Source organism: Marmota marmota, unplaced genomic scaffold (genome assembly GCF_001458135.2).
Source record: "Marmota marmota marmota unplaced genomic scaffold, marMar, whole genome shotgun sequence".
Lineage (NCBI taxonomy): Eukaryota > Metazoa > Chordata > Mammalia > Rodentia > Sciuridae > Marmota > Marmota marmota.
In genome coordinates, this window is record NW_025999869.1 from 24215167 (window position 1) to 24238757 (window position 23591).

The window sequence follows — 23591 nt, forward strand, 5'->3', positions numbered from 1 at the left end:
CTTCACCCCTCAGGTACCTTGCTTGGTTTGGCTGTCTGCAGTGCCTCCATGTCCTTCTTAACCCATATCTCTATCTGTGCCAGGAGGCCCCACCTCAGTCTCCTTTCGCTCCCTACTCTGGCCCACCAGAAAGGAAAGTGTTCTGAGAAACTGGTCCCCCGAGGAAGGCTCAGTTGTCTGCAGCTGTTTCTTTGTCTCAAGTTTTAGTACCAGCTGTTTCCAGTGTCTCCTGACCTCTTCACACCTGAGCCCTCCCCTGCAGAGGTCTTGGGGAAGCTGCTGATGGAGACATCCACCTGCCCTCAGCTCCATGGAGACATCCCACAGGACAGCTCAGTGTCCTTGCAAAGCAGTGGGAATCACTGGTGGCCACTGGCTCTTGCTTTCAGAGCAGAGTTACTGTCTTGGAACTTGACACCACATTTCTGGAATTTGTAGTTGGCCAGCCAGAGCTCTTGGAACCTGTGTCCACTCTCGATGGCTTGCCTTTATCCCTCATTGCTTCTCCCCAGCTGCTTCTCTTTCTGGGGCCCACCTTCATGACCTTTCTGGTCCCCTCACTCTCCTCCCCCACAGTTCCTGGTTCTGGTCACCTCCTTCCCAAGCCTTTTGGCTTGGCCTCTCCTGCACTCCCAGAGCCACAGGCCAGAGCCTCTCCACAGGCCTCCTGCCTCCAGGACCATGTCTTGGATATTCACCCTAACACCCGGGGACAGGAAGAGGATGAGTGTGAGCTGGCTAGTGTTCCATTTCCTGTTTCAGCCCCTCACCTTTCCACTGCCTGTGCCTTCTTGGGCTGGGAACACAGCCTTATCAGGCTGGGAACACAGCCTTATCAGGGTGCCCTGTGCTAGGCTCTGGGGAGATCAGATGAGGGGGACCCCACATGAGCTTCACTGGCTCAGACAGGGGCACTTCATGGGGCATACTGGGGTAACAGTAGGAGAGGGTAGGGTCAAGGGTGACAGAACTGTCTACCTGGTTTCTTGTTGCCTCTGAGCACCTCATGTGGGACCCGGCACTCAGGTGGATCCCCAGTGTTTATCTCCAATAAACATTAGCTAGATGCGAGGAAAAGGAGCTTTATAGGTGAGGGGGAGGAGGAAAACGAGGCTTCTAGGCTCAGGAGGGCAAAGGAGGGCAGGGGAGCCACTGGGAGCTGGGGATGCTGGGACTGGGGCAGGTGGTAGGAAATGGGGCACATGAGTCAGGGCAGCCCTGGGTCTCTAGGCCCTGCAGAAGGCACCAACCCTACTCCAAGTCCTGGGGGTAGCCCTAAGGGAACACATTGGGACCACACAGTGGAGGTGGTGAGGCAACAGCTGAGCTCAGGTGGTGGCTGAGCATGCTGCCCCAGCACTGAGAGGGGACACACTCCCAGGAGTCTTGTTTTGCTGTAGTGAGTGGTTGAGAGTTCACATGCCATCTCCCACCCATGCACTGGGGCATTGTTGACTGATTCCAAATAAAAAATTCTCCCTGAAGTTAGCAGCAGCCCCGCAAGTCCTGGTTTTGTTGTCTCCTGAACTCTGGTCCACAGTGGGGCTTCTGAGCCCTTTATAAGGATGAGTACACCATGGCTGTCCAGTATGGTGGTCCTAGGGCTGCTGATCCCAAGGGTCCTACCATCTGTAACTGCAGCACACCTATTCATCCCTCACAAGGCATTGTGAGACTTCCCAGCACTGGCCAGATGGCTCTAAGCACGCAGAATGGTAGAATCCAGGTTTGGGGACCTTTGTGTGCCAACGGGGGGTTCCGAGACCACACTGCATGCAAACCCAACATGGCTGCCAATTGCTGTTTCCTGGGTCTTGACCTTGGGAGCTGAAAATGAATTTCTTGGCTTCTTGTGGTTCTACAGATGAGCCAGAGAGTAGACAGAGCTGCCCCGTGCTGCCCTAAAACAACACCGGCTTAATGAGCTCCCTGCAATGTCCAGTGAAGTGTGCCCATTAAAATGTATGTGGCTCAGAAGGCTCCAGGACCTCTCTTGGCTGGATAGCAGCCGAGGGCAAATGCCAGGGGAGCAGAGGGTCTGCCTGACTAGGGCAGGGTCTAGACAGCAGCTTCTGTCTCACCTCCTTCTCCTACAGCTGCCATCTGCATTGGCTCCTGACCTCGGAGAGAAGGCGGGGAGCCAAGAAGGCAGTGGAGCAGACTCCTTGGAAAGTCAGCAGAGCCTGGGAAGTGTGAGAGACACAGGCTTTTGGATCTCTTTGTTGTTTGTGGGGAAAGGATGGGGTGATCTATGCCCAGCTCCTTACTAAGAAGTGGGGTCCTACACTGTGTTTGTTCCAGGAGCAAATGCTCTTGTGACCATGGTAAAGATTACATTGTCCTGTCTTTTCTAATTCACCATCTGCAGGCTCCCCTCTGCAGCTGCCTGCATGGAACCTACTGCAAGAGACCAGTGTGACCGAGAAGCCAGATGCTTACAGCATGAAGCATGTCTGGGGTGGGCATGGACTTCCTGTCGACTGACCACCATGTGGTTGGTCAGTGGTGGTTGTGGGGACATGGTACCAGCATCTGCACAAAGTTCACTTGGCATGCAGATGTTTTCCTGAAGACGTGGCTCCTACTCAAACCCTGGTCTGAGGGCTGGTGCTCTGTGCAAGACATCATCTTTGGAGTTTGCAGAGATGTGTGTGTAATGATGCTTTACTGTCACTTAACTTGCCACTGGTCCTTCCTTTAGTCTAAAATAATCTTTCTGAATTATGCACTTTCTTTGATGATATTTTGGCTGTAGTAGAAGCTACTAGTCCTTGGTAAAATGAAAGTTGGAAATCCTAAATAGGATTCAAAGTGTTTTTTTTTTTTTTTAAATAACATTGTTTGTAAAATTTGGGAACCACAGGTATTGGTGTGAACTGGACACTCACACGTACCTCTCTCTTTTCTGTCAGTCTTCTAAGTCTGTGGTAGTAGGGCTGGCAGGTGGGTTCAATACAATTACCAAACCTGACTGGTTGGGCTGAGGGGCATTTGAGCCACATTCAGGATGAGCAGAAAAGAACAGCAAGGTCAATGCTCGGGGTCTGAAGCAACTTGGGGAGGAATCTACTTTTCTTAGCAATAGGCCTCTAACTTAAAGTGAGCAAGTTTGTATTTATAAAAGGGCCAAACCAGGGGGCTCAAATAAAATGTTAGCCACTATGTAGTAGTTCCTGAGAAAACCAGGTGACCATCACTTAAGCTTTAAAGCTTCAAAGCTTTGGGGGCTGGGGCTATAGCTCACTTGGTAGAGTGCTTGCCTTGCATGCATAAGGCCCTGGGTTCAATCCCCAGTACCACAAAAAAAAAAAAAAAAAAAAGCTTCACTTTGAGACAACCTAGATGCCAGGGACATTACTTAGGCCCAAACTGAAAACCTACTCCACAGGCTTCAGGAGGAGTGCCATTCACCAAGGATGGAGGCTGGATTTCCTCCTCCCTGGAGGGTCTGAGCTCCAAGGTCATCAGGCTATAATACAGAAGACTTAGGGTTTTAAACACAGAGCTGGTCAAGGTTATGCCTCACCACATGATGGATAATGGACAATTGTATGTCAATTCCCAGAACTCCAATGTCCTCCATTTCTATGCTGTCCCCTACTTTGGGTGAGATAAGCCACCACTCCCTAGCCAGGGAGTTCAAGAGGTTGGGCTGAGGCACACCTAAATTCTTGGAGATTGTCAAGTCTGGGAGTTCTGAGGCCTTTGCAGGTCAGATGGGAGTGGTGGGGGCCCAGGTAAGCTGTTTGTTCCCTCTAGGGAAAATTCCAAGTAGGAATCTCAGCTGCCTGTCCTGAGGTAGGGTGGAGGGACTGAGCTGTTTGGTTTTTTCTTAACTTGGCAAACCATAAGACAGAGAGACAAGAACCTGTCACTTATGGAGGAGTTGCTAGGTACCTGCAAAATCAGCTCCTTCAGGAAGCCTCTTGTGATTTTGTTGACGGTAGAGTTGAACAAATGGGCAAAGATGTCTTTGGCCGATGACACTAACTGCAGCATTATTTGTGGTGGAGAAAAACTAAGAACAACCAGAGAGCCCATCATCAAGGAGTGGGTTACATATATTATGTTTTGGTCTCAAATAAAATGTCATACAGCTATTGGAAAGAATGAGGTCCGTCTCTCTGTACTGACTAGTTACACGGTTAAATGAGAAAAACAAGTTATAAAACAGCAAGTGGAGTCTGATCCGAGGTCTAAACAATGATACCTGGGTGGGTGTTTATACATGTAGGAAAGAAAGCCTGACTGGGTCCAAGCAAACTGTCAATGGTGGTTATCCCTCAAGCTTGAAAATACAAGGGGAGGGTGCAGCAGGGTTTATGTGCAGTTGTACAATATTAGCACTTATTGCTTTGAAACAAAAGATATTATTTCAAAACGAAAAGAAAGCCCTCAGGGACTCTCATTGCTATTTCAGGTTTTCATAGTGACCAGAAGGGACAGTGGGGATGAGTTCTTAAAAATTCATGCTTCTGAGGGGAGAAGGTGATGGTTTAGGGGAGGGGTGTATTTCCCAGCAGTTCCTTAGCACCAGGAAGACTGCTCCTCAGTGAGGTGGGGATCCAAGAGAACTCACTGAAATTGAATACTAGACAGTAAAAGAAACCATAAAGACACAGAAAGTTGGAAACTTCGAACATAACATGAGGAATAATACATTAGAGATGCACCAGCTTGAGGTTGCTGAGGGGAGGGGATGCGTCAGCACAGAGAGAGGAAAACGCAGGGGGAAATTTTTGGCTTGGGGAAACCCGTGGAATAGAGAGGGAAGCTGATCTTAATGGACCCAGAGTTGGTGGGGCAAGTTGTTGAGTGAAAAGCAACCAAAATTGTGCCATCCTGGGGCGGATAATTTGGCGGGTACTGGGGTGGCTGTTGCAGGAACCATTTATAAGCACTCTGAGACAGGGAGCAGAGGCAGGAGATTGTGAACTCATAAAGGAAGGTGCCAGGGACCCAGCAGTCACCAATTATGGGCCCCAGAGTGCCCTGAACCAGTGTGACTGAAATAGGTGCAAAGAGAGAGAGCATCCTGGCTCTGGAAACCAAGGAGAGAGAGCTCCCTCTGTTGCTGGCATCCTGTAAGAGCTATTGGGAAGACTCCAGTTAACTACGGGACAGGAGCATCTGCATTCCAGGTCTGCTCCTGGGTAATTCAAATCCATAGCAGTGAATGTGAAATCAGTGGAGGTTTAAACCCTACACCCTAAATATGGAATTTATGTGAGGCCCCTAAGACCCAGACACCCAGCAGAGATCAGCATCCACTGCTGACAGAGTTCCAAAGGACAGCCAAGACTCAATCCCTGTTGAACTTCCAGTTTAGAACTCGGCACCACCCCCACTACAGGGGTACGTGGTTTGTCAGCACTCCCAGTCTATCCCATCCTATACCAGAAGATGGGATGCTAAGGGCTACTATAACCAGCTAGGTGAGGAACACAAAGGAGCTAAACTTCACAACCCCTGGCCCTTGGCCAAGAACCAAATATAAACAAAAATAATGAAAATTCACCCTTGCCAACAGTTTTGACTGCCTCAGTAGAAACAATCCCTTTCTCATTAAGAATTTTTGGGCTGGGGATATAGCTCAGTTAGTAGAGTGCTTCCCTTGAATGCACAAGGCCACGGGTTCAATCCCTAGCACCACAGATACACAAAAAATACTTTTTATTTTTTTCTCTATTCCCCCCATTTTTTACTCAAGTTTTTCAAATTTTCAAGTTCCATTTCATTGCATTTATTCTTTTTTACTTTTCTCCATCCTGTGAGATTTCTGTGCATATGAGTGGGTGTTCTCACTGTGTAGATAGTTCAAAATTTATGTAAAAGTTATATATATATATATATATATATTTATATGATATATGAATTATATATTTTGTACATAATTTTTATATAACATAAATTATGTTTATTATATATTTATATAATTGTCTTTTATTTCAATTACTTTCTTCTTTACCAATTTATTATTTAGCCTTGGTTTGACTTAACTGGGGTAAAATTACTGTTTTGATCTTACATTTTTTGGTTTGTACCTTGGTTTTTGCTCCTCTTATTGTCCCTTCTTCACTCTTTTCCCCCACTAATAACCACATTTCCTATTTCCTCTTTTGCTTTTTTATTACTTTTGATTATTTTTTATTTCTCCTACTTTATAACCATCATCTGATACTTATCTCCTGCCTCTCCTCGATTCACTTTTTAAATATTTAAAACTTTCTCTTGCTTTCCTATGCTAATTTTCTTCACTTAAAGAAACTGTAATCCCACTATCTGATAGAACTATATGGTTTATGTAACTCCTATCCCATTCATTTTGTTGTGATTGTTAATATAGTGGATGACATAGAAGACATCTGCTCTTTAATGCCTGATCTAGTTAATGTTCTTTTATTGTTGGTACTGATGTTAAATGCTGACCCCATCATTCCTATACAGGTGGCAATTAGTACTATGGATGTCAAAGTAGACACCAGACATTTATCTTTTTTTTATAATTTAAAAAAATATTTATTTTTAGTTGTAGATGGACATAATACCTTTATTTTATTTATCTTTATGTGGTGTTGAGGATCGAACCCAGGGCCTCGCATGTGCTAGCCGAGTATTACACTACTGAGCCACAACCCTAGCCCTCCCGGACACTTATCTTAAGGCCCTACATCTGTTGCTAACATTAGTGCTATTCTTGGATCCCATCCCCCATCCTCTAAGAGACTGCAAAGTGACTGGGACACTTCAATTTCACAGAATAGAGATCCTGCTGCCAAACAATACTTAACAACTCAGTCCAGTAACAGCAAATTTCACCCCACAGTAAATCTAGCCCCATCTGAGCCTCAACATTACTTCATCATTTTGAATGGGGAGAAAAAATATCCAATCAACAGTCATGCCCCAAGGAAGAATAATCAAAGAGGGCCCTTAGGTCACACCTATGGAGAGATGTCCCAGATCTAAAAAAGAATAATACACACAAAAGGACATGTGTATAAATAGAAAGGGGAATACATCTCAGTTGATGCATGTCTTAAAAAAACCACAAAGGAACAGGCAAACAAATTTCTCTACAAAATTCACAATCCCCTGGGTCTTACTGATATGGAAGTGGATGAGATTCTGGAGAAAGACTATAAAAAACTGATTATTACAATGTTCAGTGAACTAAAAAAAGAGCTAAGAAATGAATTAAGAAAGCAAATACAGAAGATGGAAGACCATTTTGATAAAGAAATAGAGACACTAAAAAGAAACCAATTAGAACTCCTGGAAATGGAAGATACGATGAATCAAATTAAAAATTCACTTCAAAGCATCACCAAACAGATTAGATTGTGTAAAAAATAGAACTTTAGACCTTGAAGACAGAATTTCAGGTCTTGAAGACAGTGAATATGAATTAGAATACTCAGTATGCAATAAAGGGGGAAAAAAGAAAAGATTATAATCAGAATATGTAAGAACTTTGGGATAGCATCAAGAGAACAAACATGGAAGTCATTGGGATAGAAGAGAACACAGAGATACATATTAAAGGCATTAAGAACATCTTCATGAGAGCAACTGAATAATGTCCCTATATTAGAAATAAGATAGACATCCACATACAGGAAGAATATAGAACACCAAATAGACAATATCAGAACAGAACCTCTCCAAGACACATCATAATCAAAACCCTAACATAGGAAATAAGGAAAGAATATTAAAAGCTGCAAAAGAAAGATGTCAGGTCATATTTAGAAGCAAACCTATAAGACTCACTTTTGGCTTCTCAACTCAGACCCTAAAAATTAAGAAGGGTTTGGAATGAGATATTACAAGCTCTAAAAGAAAATGATTGCCAGTTAAGATTGTAATATCCAGCAAAGCAATCTTTTAAAATTGACTAAGAAATAAAAATGTTCCATGATAAGGATTAACTGAAAGAATCCATGACCAGTAAGGTAGCACTACAAAGAAAAAATACTTGAAGATATACTGCACACAAAGTTATCCAAAAACAAACCCCAAAGCTCCCAAATAGCTGAAAATCATTAGAAGAGCAGCCAACTAAATTAAAATTAAGACAGAATTAAATATAACAAACAAACTAAAATGGCAGGAAACAACAGGCACATATTCATAATTACAATGAATGTAAACAGTATCAACTCTCAAGTAAAAGACATAGATTAGCAGAATGGATTAAAGAGTAAGATCCAACCATATGCTATTCGCAAGAGATTTATCTCATAGACAAACACAGTCATAGGTTGAAAGTAAAAGGATGAGAAAAAAAATTTCATGCAAATGGAGTCCAAAAACAAGTGGAAGTAGATAGTCTCATATCTGATAAAGCAGATTTCAAGCAAAAATTAATCATAAGAGACAATGAAGTCTGTTGCATGCTGGTAAAAGGAACAATCCAAAAAGAAGATATAATGATAGTAAATACATATGCCCCAAATGTACCTTACTTATCTAAAAAATATGTCTTGACATTACATCCCAAATAGACCCCATACAATAATACCCAGTGATTTCAATAAATCTTATCACCAATAGACATATTATCCAACATAAAATTAATAAAGAGATTTTTGACCTGAAAAATACTATAAATCAAATGGACCTAAGGGACATCTACAGAATATTTCACCCCCAAACAGCTGAATTTACTTTCTTCTCAGCAGTTCATGGTACCTTTTCCAAAATAGACCATATTCTAGGTCACAATATAAGTCTTAGTAAATACAAAAATATTGATATAATTCCATGCACCCTATCAGATCATAATAGAATGAAACTAGAAATTAACAGCAAGAAAAATAATAGAAACCACATAAACACATGGATATTGAATAATACTCTTTTAAATGAAGAATAGATCAAAGAACAAATGGGAAAAGAAATCAAGAATTTCTTAGAAACAAATAAGAACAGAGATACAACATGCCAAATCTCTGGGACAGTTTGAAAGCACTCTAAGAGGAAAATTTATAGCATTGAGTGCCTACATTAAAAAAATAGAAAGATCCCAAATAAATAAGCTATGTTCTACCTTGAGGTCTTAGAAAAGGAATGAACTAATTCCAAAATCAGTTCAAGAAAAGAAATTATTAAGATCAAAGCTGAAATTAATGAAATCTGGAATAAAAAATAACATACTCTACAGGATCAATGCAACAAAGAATTGGTTCTTTGAGAAGATAAATAAGATTGATAAACCCTTACCCAAATTAACAAAAAGAAAGAGGGAAGAGACCTAAATAAACAAAATTAGAGATGCAAAATGTGACGTCATACTTCTGAAATCCAGAGGATCATTAGAAACCATTTTGAAAATTTATACTCCAATAAGCTGGAAATCTAGAAGATATCAATTAATTTCTATACACATATGACCATCTCAGATTGAACTAGGAAGATATAGAAAACCTAAACAGAACAATATCAATTAATGAAATTGAAACACCAATTAAATGTCGTCTTAAAAAAGATCAAGGGATTTTCATCTGAGTTCTATAACACCTTTAAAGAAGAACTAAAACTAGTCTTTCTCAAATGATTCTATGAATTGGAAAGAGAGGGAACATCTTAACCACATTCTAGGAAGCCAGTATAACCCTGATATCCAAACCAGGAAAACACATATCAAGGAAAGAAAACTATAAACCAAGATCCCTGATAGCACAGATGCAAAAATCCTTATAAAAATATTAGCAAGCTACATTAAAAACACATAGAAAATAATACACCATGTCAAGTGGGTTTCATCCCAGGGATGTGAGGTTGGTTCAACATGAACAAATTGGTAAATGTAATTCACCACATTAAATAGAAAAACATGACCTCTCAAAAAACACAGAAAAGGCCTTTGATAAAGTCCAGCACCCATTCATATTAAAAATGCTGGAGAAACTAGAGATAGAAGGAGGTTACCTCAACATTATAAAAGCTATATATGACAAAACAAGGCCAACATCTTACTGAATGGAGGAAAACTGAAAGCATTTCCTCTAAAATTAGGAACAAGACAAGGATGTCGACTCTTACCACTCCTATTCAACACGGTTCTTGTAACTCTAGTTAGAGCAATTAGGTAAGAGAAGGAAATTAAATGGATACAAATAGGAAAAAAAGAAGTCAAACTATCCCTGTTTTGCTGATAACATGATCCTATGTCTAGAAGACCCAAAAAACTTTGCCAGAAGACTTCTAGAGTTGAGAAATGAATTCAGCAAAGTAGAAGGATAAAGGTCAGCAGTCATAAGTCAATAGCTTTCCTATACTCTGTGATTTTGTTGAGAAAGAAATCAGGAAAACTATCCCATTCACAGTATCTTCAGGGGAAAAAAAAACTTTGAGAATTAATCTAATCAAAGAGATAAAAGATCTCTACAATGAAAATTATAGAACACTGAATAAAAATTGAAGAACACTTTAGAAGATGAAAAGACCCTCCATAGATAGGCAGAATTAATATTGTCAAAATGGCCATTCTATCAAAATCAATATACAGATTCAATGCAATCCACATAAAACTACCAATGACATTCTTCACCGAACTAGAAAAAAATCCTAAAATTCATTTGGAAGAATAAGAGACCCAGAATAGACAAATTATATCTTGACTAAGAAGAGCAATGTCAGAGGCATCATAAAACCTGATCTCAAATTATACTACAAAGCTATAGTAATAAAAAGTGCATCGCATTGGCATCAAAAGACCAATAGAATAGAATAGAAGACACAGAGACAAACCCACATCCTTATAGTCATCTGATACTTGGCAAAGTTACCAAAAATATATGTTGGAAAAAAGACAGCCTTTTAAACAAATGGTGTTGGGAAAACTGGATGTCTATATGTAGAAGAATGAAACTAGATTCCTCTCTCTCATCCTGCACAAAATTCACATCAAAGTGAATCAAAAACTTAGGAATTAGGCAGAAACTTTGCAATTTCTAGAAGAAGACATTGGGTCAACACTCCATCATATTGGTAGAAGCACTGACTTCTTTTTTTTTTTTTAATTTTTTTTTATTTTTTAATTTTTTATTGTGGGTTGTTCAAAACATTACAAATTTCTTGACATATCATATTCACATCCATTGATTTACAAATTGCCATACTAGTGTCTGTTGTGCTCCGCTGCCTTTCCCATCCTCCACCCTCCCCCCTCCCCACCTCTCCCCTCCCCTCCCCTCCTCTCTCTCTACCTCCTCCACTGTATAACCCTGAGGGTCTCCTTCCATTACCATGCAATTTCCCTTCTCTCACCCTTTCCCTCCCACCTCTCATCCCTGTTAAATGTTAATCTTCTTCTCCTGCTCTTCGTCCCTACTCTGTTCTTAGTTAGTCTCCTTATATCAAAGAAGACATTTGGCATTTGTTTTTTAGGGATTGGCTAGCTTCACTTAGCATAATCTGCTCTAATGCCATCCATTTCCCTGTAAATTCTATGATTTTGTCATTTTTTAATGCAGAGTAATACTCCATTGTGTATAAATGCCACATTTTATTTATCCATTCGTCTATTGAAGGGCATCTAGGTTGGTTCCACAGTCTTGCTATTGTAAACTGAAGCACTGACTTCTTAACAAGACCCCTGTAGTTCAAGAAATAAAACTAAGAAACAATAAGTGGGATGCCATCAAATGAAAAACCTTCTGCATAGCAAAGGAAACAATTAAGAGTATGAAAAGAAAACCTACAGAATAGGAGAAAATTTGCCAGCTATTCCTCTGAGAGGGATTAATATCCAGAATATATAAAGAACTCAGAAAGCTTAACACCCCAAACCTAAATAACCCAATCAATAAAGGGACAAAAGAACTAAACAGACATTTCTCAAGAGAAGAAACTCAAATGGCTAACAAATATAGGAAAAAATGTTCAACATCTTTAGCAATTAGGGAAATGCAAATAAAAACTACCCGATTTCATCTCATTTCTGTCAGAAAATACAAATAATAATAAATGCTGGTGAGAATGTGGGGGAAAAGGTACACTCATACATTGTTGATGGGAGTGCAAACTAGTACAACTACTCTGGAAAGAAATATGGCTATTTCTCAAAAAACAAGGAATGGAACTACCAAGTGAACTACCCAGCTGGAACTACCCAGCTCTGCCCTCCTTGGTATTTTTCTGAAATAATCAAAGTCAGCATACTGTAGTGACACAGCCACATCAGTGTTTATAGCAGCACAATTCACAATAGCCAAATTATTGTGATGCCCATCAATATATGAATGAATTAAGAAAATGTGGTATATTGGGCTGGGGATATAGCTCAGTTGGTAGAGTGTTTGCCTCGCATGCACAAGGCCCTGGGTTCAATCCCCAGCACCACACACACACACACACACACACACACACATGAATGTGGTACATGTACACAACAGACTTTTACTCGGCTGTGAAGAATGAAATGCTTCATGGCATTGAAGGTAAATGGATGGAAATGGAGAACATCATGGTAAATGAAATAAGCCACACTCAGAAAATCAAGGGTTGAATGTTTTCTCTCATTTGAGGAAGCTAGAGCAAAATAAGGGAAAAAAGAGAAGGGATAGGATGTCATAAAGAAGGGAAGATCAGTGATGTAGAAGACGGAGATTGAGAGATAGGGAGTAGAGATGGAAAAGAGGAAATGTAGAAGGAATTTAACAAAATTATGCCATGTGCATATATATATATGGTATATATAAATACACCATAGTGAGTTCAACCTTTATGTGTATGTAGAAAGCACCAATAAAAAGTAAACTAGTGAAAGGAAGATCAATAGAGCAGAGGAAGGAGAATGGGAGAGGGAGGAGGGGAGGGAAATCAGAGATGGGGAAACAGGGACTAAAATGGAGTAAAATCAAGGGCTATGTATGATTTTGTCAAAATGACCCCAACTACTGTGTACAATTATAATACTCTCATAAAAAACAATTTCATGTTATTAGGGCTCGATTGGCTTGCATCTCAGTGGTAGAGCAATTGCCTAGCATGCAGGAGGCCCCAGGTTTCATCCCCAGCACTGCAAAAACAAACAAATAAACAAACAAACAAAGAAAATAAAACTTGTGCTTGTTTGTGTTCTGCTCAATGTTCTGGTCCAACCCCCTTTCCCTGCTCCCATCTGAGGTCTGTGGACCTGTTAATCCTATTTGCCTTGATCTGACTTGGAAGTTGGAGAATTCTTAGTGTGTCCTCCCTTATTTCACTAGGCTGCTGGCTGCAGCGTGACTGTGTCTTGGACTTTTATTGATATTGGTTCGGTGAATACTGAGCTTGTAAAGCTGACAGAGAGAAGCCCTGGAATTTGCTGGCATCTATCACTGACTAGCAACTTCTGAATGGAATCCTCCAAGCTCAGAGACCTGCTCTTCTTCTCTATCTCCCTCCCTCTCCGGGTTTTTAATTTAGGTCAACCTTCCCTGGTAGCCCCTAACTCAATAAAATGTGTGAGCCTACCATGGCCCTTCCTGCAAGGTTCCGCCTCATTATCTCCATAATCCAACATGGAGCTGGGAAGAAGAACACAGCCGCTCTCGGGATGATTTAACAGGACGTTTTAATGATGTATTGAAAATGAACATTGACCCCAGGTAAGAGGTGCTAAACTGATACTTTGAAGTACACCCTCCATTTCGCTCTGATGGACTCTCCTCTTTAAATCACCGTGTTGTCATTTTTATGATGCCGATCTAGCTATTGAGGCTACAGGCCTGTGAAATGTCATATAAAAAAGCCAATAAGAAAAAAATAAAATTAAGTTGCGGGGAGCGTGCATTAGCATTTCAAAAATGTTCTGTTGCATGATGCCATTATTCTCTCTCTATCAAGGGGCACCGGGATCCCGTCCTCCCATAAAGAGACTGTGCCACAGAATGTATTAGCGCTCCATTCCTGAACCGGTGTGGCGGCTGAAGGGCATAGTTACGATAATGGTGGAATACATTCTGGACTAAAGTTGATAGGACACTGGGGCTGTCTACCTCCTCTGATGACAAAGTCTTGATTGCTTCTCTCCTGGTTGGCTCAGGCCTGTTGGCTTTCAGAGTTTTGACAAATTAATGTTTTCAGCACTTCTTCCCTGGACAAAAGTGAGGAATGAAATCTGTTGAGGTGAGGGTCTGACTCTGGTGTTTCAGGGGACAAGTTGGGAGGGAGCTGGGAATCTGTGAGGTAGGGCCACCCCTACCCCATACTCCCCTGCCTTGCAATCTGTATCCAGCCCTCCTCCCTATTAACCTAAGTCCCAGAACCACTTGAATTGCTGGATCTAGGGTTGAGTAGCTTTAACGGTTTCTATCTTAAAATCTCCCAAAGGACCCTGTGTTGAAGGCTTGGTTGCCAGCCCGTGGCATTGTTGGCAGTAGTGGAACCCACAGGAAGTGGGGCCTCGTGTGAGGAAGTTGGGTCATAGGAGGGCATATTGGGACCCCTGTCCCTTCCTCTCTCTTTGTTTCTTGGCCAGCATGAGATAAACAGGTTTCTTCCGTCATGTGTTTTCACCATGTGCCTCTATGGGCCCACTGTGACAGGGCCAAGTGACCATAGACTAAAGCTTCTGGAAAAATGCAAGCCCAAAATAAACCTTTCATCCCTTTAAGTTGATTTTTCTCAGGTATTTTGTCATCATGACAGAAACCTGACTAACACGATGGGCATGACCAGTGGGGCCATATGGAAAGAAGGGATTAATAGTTCACATGGGTCAAATCTTCGGGATGGGCAGCCTCTTGCAAACACTTACTTCCTTGCTTAGAGCTCAAACAGCTGTTTCTCTGAGGGGATTGTCCAAGCTAACTTAGGGTCAAGTTAGGGTTGCTTCATGAGCTTGGCTTCCAGGCCTGGTTTGAGTCAGATAGAGGGACAGTGGCTTCGAAGTGAGGATGCCCTCTCAACACTTGTTAACCTAGAAGAGCACTCTTAGTTTCCTTGGCAACTGTGGGAAATGCAATTCCTTTCTATGGCTCTGAATTTGCCAAATTGGGGAAGATGAAGCTAGTGTTCTGGTAGGTGATCACACTGAACCATTGAGACAATGGCAATGCTTTATCTGGAGCTTTTTAGGAAGCTGACTTATTCCCCAGGAGCCATTGGCTTAATGGAATTCCACTGTGTTTTTTTCCAATGTGATGTGCTACAAAAGGCACTTTGGTTGGGGGGATCTTTCATTTGAGAAGGTGCCTCAGCCAGGTTTTTGCAGCATGGGTTTAGGAAATACCAAACTCAGCCCAGGAAGGTGGCCGGAGCAGGCCATCAGGGCAGCCCAGGGTGGGGTGAGCACAGACCTGTTCTAAATGTCCTGCCAGAGTGGCTTAAAAAAAAAAACCAAAAAACAAAAAACTGTACTCAGCATCAAGTCCAGCAAGTAAGATTCTGCTCTGAATTGAATTTTATCCTTAATGAGATACAAAGTCCCTTCTGTTCTCTGTAACAGAGACCTTGAGAGTTTTTATTAGCGAGTGAAACAAAACTTTCACTGTTTTCACGCTTCCTACTAACAGACTGAATCATAACCTGAATTTTTATGCAACTAATTATGACTGCAACTTGGGCATGAAAGATTTATAAGATCAGAAAAGAAATTACATGTGTTATCTCTGGGCAGGTGGGGGATGAGCTGCGTAAGGAAGTTAATCAGTTTTCTAGGTCATACAAAAGGCACCTGCTTGGTGCTTGCTGGTGCAGCCAGTGTCAATGGTTGGTGGGGAGGGAAGGACTCAGGGGAAGCCCTCCCATGATGCTCTCTGGAGCTGCCTTTTTCTCTGGTCAACAGCCAGCTGTGGCCATGAGGGCTTTAGATTCTAGACCTGCTCCCAACACCCCGCTCCCAGGCTTCCTAAGACCACTGCTGGACTGAGTTCTGCAAAAAATGAAGACACACTGAGCTGAGCTGCTCAAGGGGAAACAAGACATTGCGGGGGACGCGGAGCATGAGTGGTGATAGACTCCACCAGGAATGTCAATTCTATGGTTACAATGAAAGCCAGAATTCTAATTTTTCCTCTTAAAGTTTCATTTCAGTTAAAAACAAGGACTGGGAATTAACTACCCAGCTAAGTGTTGAAGCCACAGGCACGAGTGCTTGAATAGAGGCAACGGCTCAGGGAACACTCACACTCCTTAAAGTGCTAGGGTATTGTTGATCTGCGGAAAAAGCCACTTGCTTAGAGTGGCAGTAAGGAGGGTACAATGGAGAGGGGGCGCCCTGGGAGCAGGAAGTTGTGTGTATGGGGCCGTGATGCGTGGTTAGCGACACCGCCATGTGTGGAGGCCCATGACTGATTAATATACATAGGCTTGTTCATTTACTCAGCATTATGTTTAATCATTTAATTTCGCAAGAGTTTTCAGATCTTTTAATCATCCTAATATTCTTCTCATTGCAACATATTACTAAGCTGTTAGTTCAATTCAATTAAAAAGTGTCATCCAAAAGTAATTTATTCTATGGGCATCGTTAAGTGGGTACCCCAGATATGTCTGCGGTTTAGAGGAATAATAACTCTTCCGATTTTATTAGTCTGTAAACGAGCGTTCTGCGTTAGCCCTGAAGGAGACAGTGCAAGTGTCTGCTGGCATTGACGGGGCCACAGGTCTCCGACTGCGTCTCTGGATTTTATACTGGGACTCAGAAGAGAATGTGAGGATCTGAACCATCTGTTAGTGCTTATAAATCTCAGGTGCCCCTGAAAATGTAGTTTAACTTTCTGATCCTGACAGTATTCATCCTAGTACAGCTTTTAAGTACCCCCTTTGGGGGCTTCTTGCCAGGGGTTCCCATCCCCTCTGTCTCCCTCTTCAGGAGCGTGGAGAGGAGGCCATGGAGAGCCACAGTTCAGGAAGCACCTGCTAGGACAGAGTTTAGTCCCCTTGCCCCTCGTCACAATCCTGACCTTCTGGTTGACTTTTGAGACATTTCCTCTGTCTTCTATGGAGAAGTGTTGTTCCTGGAAATGGGATGCAAAACCATCTATCTAATTTACATTTCCTGGCAGTTACCCAACACAGTAGGAAGAAACAGTTGATGCTAAATTTTAATAATAAACCTTATTTAACTCTCTATGTTTAAATGTTATCATTTAAATATGTGATCAATGTAAAAGTTAGCTAATGAAACATTTTACTCTTTTCCACATAAGGCTTCAACATCTGCTGCGTGTTTTATGCTTGTGGCCCCACCTTAGTTTGGACTGGCTGGATTTTGGGTGCTCAATAGCCGCATGTAGCTATGTAGACATTTGCGGTTGGGGATAATAGGACAAACACGGGCTCTAGAATTGGACTGGAGATACATCCTGAGGCCTCAGGCCTGGGGGATTCATCTGGATCCATAGCACTTCTTGATTGAGAAGGGAGCAGCTGGGGCCAGCATCACCTGGGACATTTGCCTGCAGACTCTGGTGGCCCTGCTCTTGGTGTGTGTCTTACACAGAGCTGGCCCCTGATGGATGACTTCTGAGACTCATCTCACCCTGAGGTGGCAGGAACCCTGAAGGCCCAAGAAGGGGTGGCTGGCAGAAGAAACAGCCACAGAGTTGCAGGTGACCTTGTGTCCTTGTGCACAGGTCTTTGAGTAGCCAGCAGGGAAAGGAGGAATCCACTCCAGAGTTAAAAACCGATGCTAACCAGGAGGGGTCCTTATCTGCCTGTCATTCCCAGTCCAAGAAGGTCCCTTCTGCCTCTCTGCCAGAAGTCCAGCCCTGAGAGTGGGATTCCTGAGCTCAGGGAGGCTTACTCTTTATCCTGCTGTGCCCCAGGAGGAAAGATGTACTCTCCAAGGATGCTTGGGATATTAACTTTCTTTGGCAAACCCCTCACCATGGCCAAGGGATGATGGAGTTGTTTGCAGACATGCACTCTGGGCAGACAGTTGTTACTTGAGTCTGGTGACAGCAGCCAGAGGCAGTTTCCATTTTCTAGAACTTTGAGCAGTTAATCCCTTGGGTCTATCTTCTGTCTGGTCCAGCTGAGGAGCTTGAGAAGTCAGGGACAAATAAAGAGACCTTGTGAAATCTCAATGCCCTTCTTTGCTCTTGCAGAATGTTCTGGTTGTTAATATCTCACCCTCAGAAAAGGGCTATCTGTGCTGTTTTGTAAGAGAACAGCAATAAAAAGGGAAATTAAATTAGCAACTCCGCATGAGCTTCTAATCCATTAAGGTGTCTTCAACTCCATAACCTGTTAACTTAAACTCCGGCCATCTACTTAAGTGGTTTCCAGAAAATAGTAGCATTCCATCTGGACCCATTTTTCATCCATTACGATAAGAGTGATAGAATAACTTGGGGCAGAAGCCTGGGGGAAGAGGGTGGGGTAGGTTGCACACCCTGCCCATGTGACCCCACATGCTAATCCTTCCTCCACACACAGTCCTCGCTCCAGAGCACACACCCGCCTCCGAGAATTAGTCATATACAATTACACACATGAGGTGGCCTCTCCAACCCCTGTTAAATAATAGGAAGATTAAACTGTCTGTGGAGGAAAACATCACAAAGAAAAACCGTGCTTGGTAACAAGGACAGGGTACCGGTAATGGCTGCTAACAATTATTGAGTGTCAACTGTGTACATGACTCTGTGCTATGCATTGATAGGACCTGCTACACAATTTGCACTGTGCAGGGCAATGTGAAATTGTGGAACCTGTCGTTAAAAAATTATTCAGAATTTTGAGATGTCAATAGCAGAGCCTGAGCCCATGTGTGGGGTTCTTCTGACCACACAGGTGGCATCCAGGAGGTGATACATGTATCCATGGAGTTAATTCTCACAACAAATCTTACTACACCTCCCTTTTACAAAAAGGGGAGTGCAGGAAGAAGGTTTCTGAATGGAGAAGAAGTGGTGGAAGGGCTGAGTAGCCCCCCTGCATGTGGTTCAGTTGCAGAAAACACCAGAGACCTGCCGCAGCCTGCCCCAGAGTCGTGCTGTGAGCACTGATTTAATTTCAGGAAAACAATATCATTTGTCCCATTAAATTAATGTTGTTAATTTGAAGTTTATTGGCTTTGTAGTTTGTTTTTATTTCATTTATAAATTTGTTTTAGCTTTATGGTTGTAATAGAGCACTACGCATAAGGCACATGTACCTAGTTTTATGCTTGTGCATATTTAACTAACATTATACTAAACATAATTTAAGTGAACAGACAGGAAACCACATATCCCCTTTAAGTGGGGTCTGCATGTTTCTCCAGGAGGGTAATCCCGTCCCCCAAGGTGGGAGCCATAGAGGTGCTGGCAGCTCTGCCCCTCAGGTCCCTGCTGGCTGGGGGCCCCAGAGGAGGGTGGAGAGGGGTGCAGCAGGTGGCTCCTCTGAGCAGGTGGCTGTCCAAAGACTGGGAATTTAAGGCACCTGGAAAGTCTGTCTGGCTCTGACTTCCCTCCTGGTTGCTGTTCTATATCTTTCCTTGGGCTCAGGATCCCTTAGCTCAGTGACACAGATTCCTGGAGAGTGACTCTGGCCCAAAGGCAGGAGGGGCCTGTAGGAACACCCAGAACCAAAGGCTGTGGTGGAGGGAATAGTCACTACTCCTCAAGGCTGTATCCCTAGCTGACTCTGACAGGTGCCTTGTGGCCAGAAGCCAGCCCTCCCAGTTATGGTCTGGATATGAAGTGTCACCCAAAAGCTCATGTGTGAGACGATGCAAGAAGGTTTAGAGGAGAAGTGAGATCCTTAATGCATGAAGGGATTAACTGAGTGGTAAGTGACGGCCAGTAGGGTGTGGCTAGAGGAAGTGGGTCATTGGGTTTGTGAGGCATTGAGGTACATAGTTTGTATCTGGCTAGTGGAGTCTCCCCTCCATTTCCCTCCATCACATTCTTCCACCATGATGTTCTGCTTCACCTCCGGCCCTGAGGAAGCGAGTGGGCCTGGTATGGCTAGAGACCTCTGAAAACTGGAGCCCCCAAATAAACTGTTCCTCCTTTATAGTTATTCTGGTTGGTCTTTTAGTAACAGCAACAAAAACCTGACTAAAACACTCCCTATCCCAACCCCTGCCCCCCACAGTTAATTCTCCCCTCTAGCAACAGGAGCATGTTTAAGACTAGGAATGAATATTTTGTTATACTCTCGACTGGCAATTTTACACAAAGATGTATTTCACAAAGAAAATGCATATTAAAGAACTGCACAGGAACATTCATAGGAGCATTATTTATAATTTCCCCAAACTGGAAACAACTTTAGGTGTATCAACCGTGACGTGTTCTTCCAAAGGAATATTATCATGATGAGAAGGAACAGATCTATAGATGAAGTTAACAAGAGACAACTCTCGCAGGCAGTTTTGAGCAAGCAGCTAGACGTAAAAGGCATGTACAGTCGATTTCACTGATATGAAGTTCCTAAAACAGGCAAAATTACTCTGAGGTATTAGAAAGGCAGGAAAATCATCATGCTGGGAGGTAGAAGGGCAGGAGGGAGGGTGTCTGGCATGTTCTATTTCACTGGGGTAGTGGTCAGCTGGGAGTGCTCCTCACTGAGTCACATGCTTTTCTGTCTGTGTATAAGTCACTTCTGTGGTAGTTTTTGAAATGACTGAAATATTATCAGATGAAACATACGGCTAACTCTAACTGAAACATATATACATAAACAAAATATCTTGCTATTTCCCATTAGTTCTCTTCTCTTTTCCCCTGGAAGGTCCTGCATAGAGGTCAGGGGACTCTTAGGCCTGGGCTGCCCTTTGGGCAGCTGTCCTATTAATGAGGACTGCTCTGGGGGATCCTGGAGGTCCTGGGTTTTCTCCAGGTGAAGCTCTGAGGATTCATTTACCAAGGATACTTGGTGCTCATGTGATGCTAAAGAACAGCCAGTCTGGGGCTAGGCATCCCACCACCTTCTGCCCATTCCTGTGACCAGAGCTGTATATTCCTCTGGGCTCAGTCCCAGGGCCTGGCCCCATCGTAGCACCTACTTCACAGAGGTAAAAATGGATCCCAGGAACATTAAGAGGTCTACAGGGATGTTCCCAGGGGCACTCTAGAATATTGGTGGTGAATAGCTGTTCTCTCAGCCAATGCTAGATTAATCACATCAATTAATGTAGGGCCATTTAGCAGCATTGAGGAGTTCCCCCATGTGGCTAAAAATGCCAGTCCACAGGGGGCCAGTCACTCCCCCAATCCTGTCCAAAGACCTGTCTCCCCCTCTGCTTCTGGGTGTGAGGTGGCACGTGTGTTTGGAGCAAGAGGGACCTGGTGAAACCCTGTGTAAATGCTGCAGTGCAGCCACATGGCAGGCACCCTCCACGGAGCTCCCCACTTTCTGCCATTCATTAGATACTTTCTTGGTCCTACACCCCACTTGCCCCCCAGCCACAGGGAGAGTCCTTCTGCTCTCAGGTGCCTCTGATGAAACGTTCTTTCTCACCTTCCATCAAGGCTGACACTGGCTTATGCTTCCTGTTCTGTCACGAGTTAGACAGATTTTAACGAGGACGTCCCTCTTTCCAACTTAGTCTCAGGGAGCCAAGATCTGTTCCTCTGATGCTCTAGAAGGCTGGCCGAGCACAGGCTCATTCCAGAAACCCTTGGGGCCAACACAGGAAGTCCTCAGTGGGACAGTGAGCATCAGGTGTTGGCTCAGAGGGATGTGTCAGGAGGGGAGTAGCCCTCCCTAGAGCTCTGCAGGTCATTCCAACCTGGAAGAGCCCCACCACTTCCTGACAGCAGGACTTTAGGCACAGGACACCCGGGAGCGAAGGATCCTTAAAGACCATCTGACCCTCCACACCTCCAGGGATGAGTAAACTAAGGTCCAGAGGGCGAAGGAGCCTCAGATGCACAGGGAACTAGCAGCCTCGCTGGGCCTGAAACTCAGGCCCTGGGATCCCAGAACCAGGCAGGGTGCTGGGCACCATTCCCTGGAGAGGCACTGGGCAGCCCGACCCTTCACCAGCTCAGGTCAACACAGGACTGAGCTTATGAAAAAGCAGCCTCTACCTCAGAGCAAAGCCTATCCAAGGAAGGGACATGACCTTTGTCCTTGGAAAGACCCACAGAGCACTCCTAGGCACATTCCCACCCTGCTAAGTGGTTTATCTACAAATAACAGGAGAGATCTGCTGTGCCAGGTGTCCCTGACTCAGTCAGGCTAGGTGGGGATCCATAGCAGCCCCCTAGCAGCCACCAATCAGCATGAGACAGGGAAATACCTGGGATGCCAGATGACCCTCCCAGTAGTTTATGGTGGTTGATAACGTGTTGGGAAACCACGTAGTTCAGCACCAACACCCCTCATGAGTTAAACCAATCAGTTCAAATGAATCCCCCTCTTGTAGTAACCAATCACCCCTACCCAACTTGTTCCCACCAGTGAATGTGCTGATCATGTTTTAGAGTTGTTATTTGATTTTCCCTCGGTGTGTGATGATTTGCTAAGAGATGCTATGAAGTATGTGGGGGTCCCTGCCTTCTCCAAAGAATGTGTAAAACTGCTGCAAACCCTGGGCTCGGGGCCTCTCAGCGTCACCAGTTGCTGTGTGCGCGCGCGGAGGACCGAGCTAGCTCGCAACAAACACCTCTTTGCTGCTTACATCGATCTTGGGTCTCTGGTGGTCTTTTGGGGGTCCCGAATTCAAGCATAACACTTATATACCATGTACTTAAATTCAAGTAATGTTTTGATGCTGAGATTCATGCAGAAGAATGTCATTTTCTGCAAAGAAGTCCTTTAGAGCTGATGGTGTGTTCTCTAGATTTCTGGTACCACAGATTATAGCCAATACTTGGGGACTAAGAACCAAGGGAGGAGGGTTGGGCAGAGCCCGGGCTGATCGTCTGCACACATCTCCGAGGAAAGTCAGGGGCCCCTCAAATGGGCCCAAGGGGAATGTGGACATGGCACAGAGAGGGAGCCACTAAGGATAGGAAAGGTCATGGGTGCAGAAGTTCACAAGACCAGAAAGATCTAAGACGTGCCACATGGCGGGCAGCCTTCATCAACTCTCAACAGGGTCATCCTTCTTGGGGCCCGTGGCTGGTTGAATAATGCTCCCCACCTGCCACCAATTCATGTTTACTGGGACCACAGAATGTGGCCTTATTTGAAAAACAAGGCCAAGTGAAGTCAGAGGCAGAGACTGGCCTTATGTTGCTACAGCCCGGGAATACCAGGAGCCAGAAATTGGCAGAGGCATGAAAAGATCTTCTCTTAGAGCCCCAAGATGCATGTCTGTCCTTCCAGCACCTTGATTTCTGAATTCTGCTTTCTGAACTACGGGAGAACCTATTTATGTTGTTTCCAGCTATCCTGGGGCGATTTGTTATGGCCATTCTACAAACCAAGGTCATTTATGGAGATTAGGGGAAGCGGGCAAATCAACCCACAGATCCTTCCAGGTCTGTAGGTGGCCACCCACTCTGGACAATCACTTCAGGGTCCCCTGGCCTCCAGTGGTCACATTACATAAGCTGATATAGGTGGAAAGCGGCCGATGGACATGGGGAGGAAGGACATTCGGGAAACCTTGGCATCACAAGTCTCAGGCTCCATCCAGTCCATTGGTTCCAGCTGCAGTGAGCTAAAAACTTGCTACCTGAGCCCAGGAATAAATATCTGTGCTGAGTTACTTC

At 43.7% G+C, this 23591-nt stretch overlaps 1 protein-coding gene and 1 non-coding gene across 2 annotated transcripts in view; one reads left to right on the top strand and one right to left on the bottom strand.

Moving 5' to 3' along the window:
* The window catches only part of Fstl4 (follistatin like 4), a 405787-nt gene that overhangs the window by 66845 nt on the left and 315351 nt on the right, over positions 1 to 23591 (bottom strand). The window lies entirely within an intron of this gene.
* On the top strand, positions 12279 to 12352 carry Trnaa-cgc. The gene has a single exon. It is a non-coding gene; the product is annotated as a tRNA-Ala (tRNA).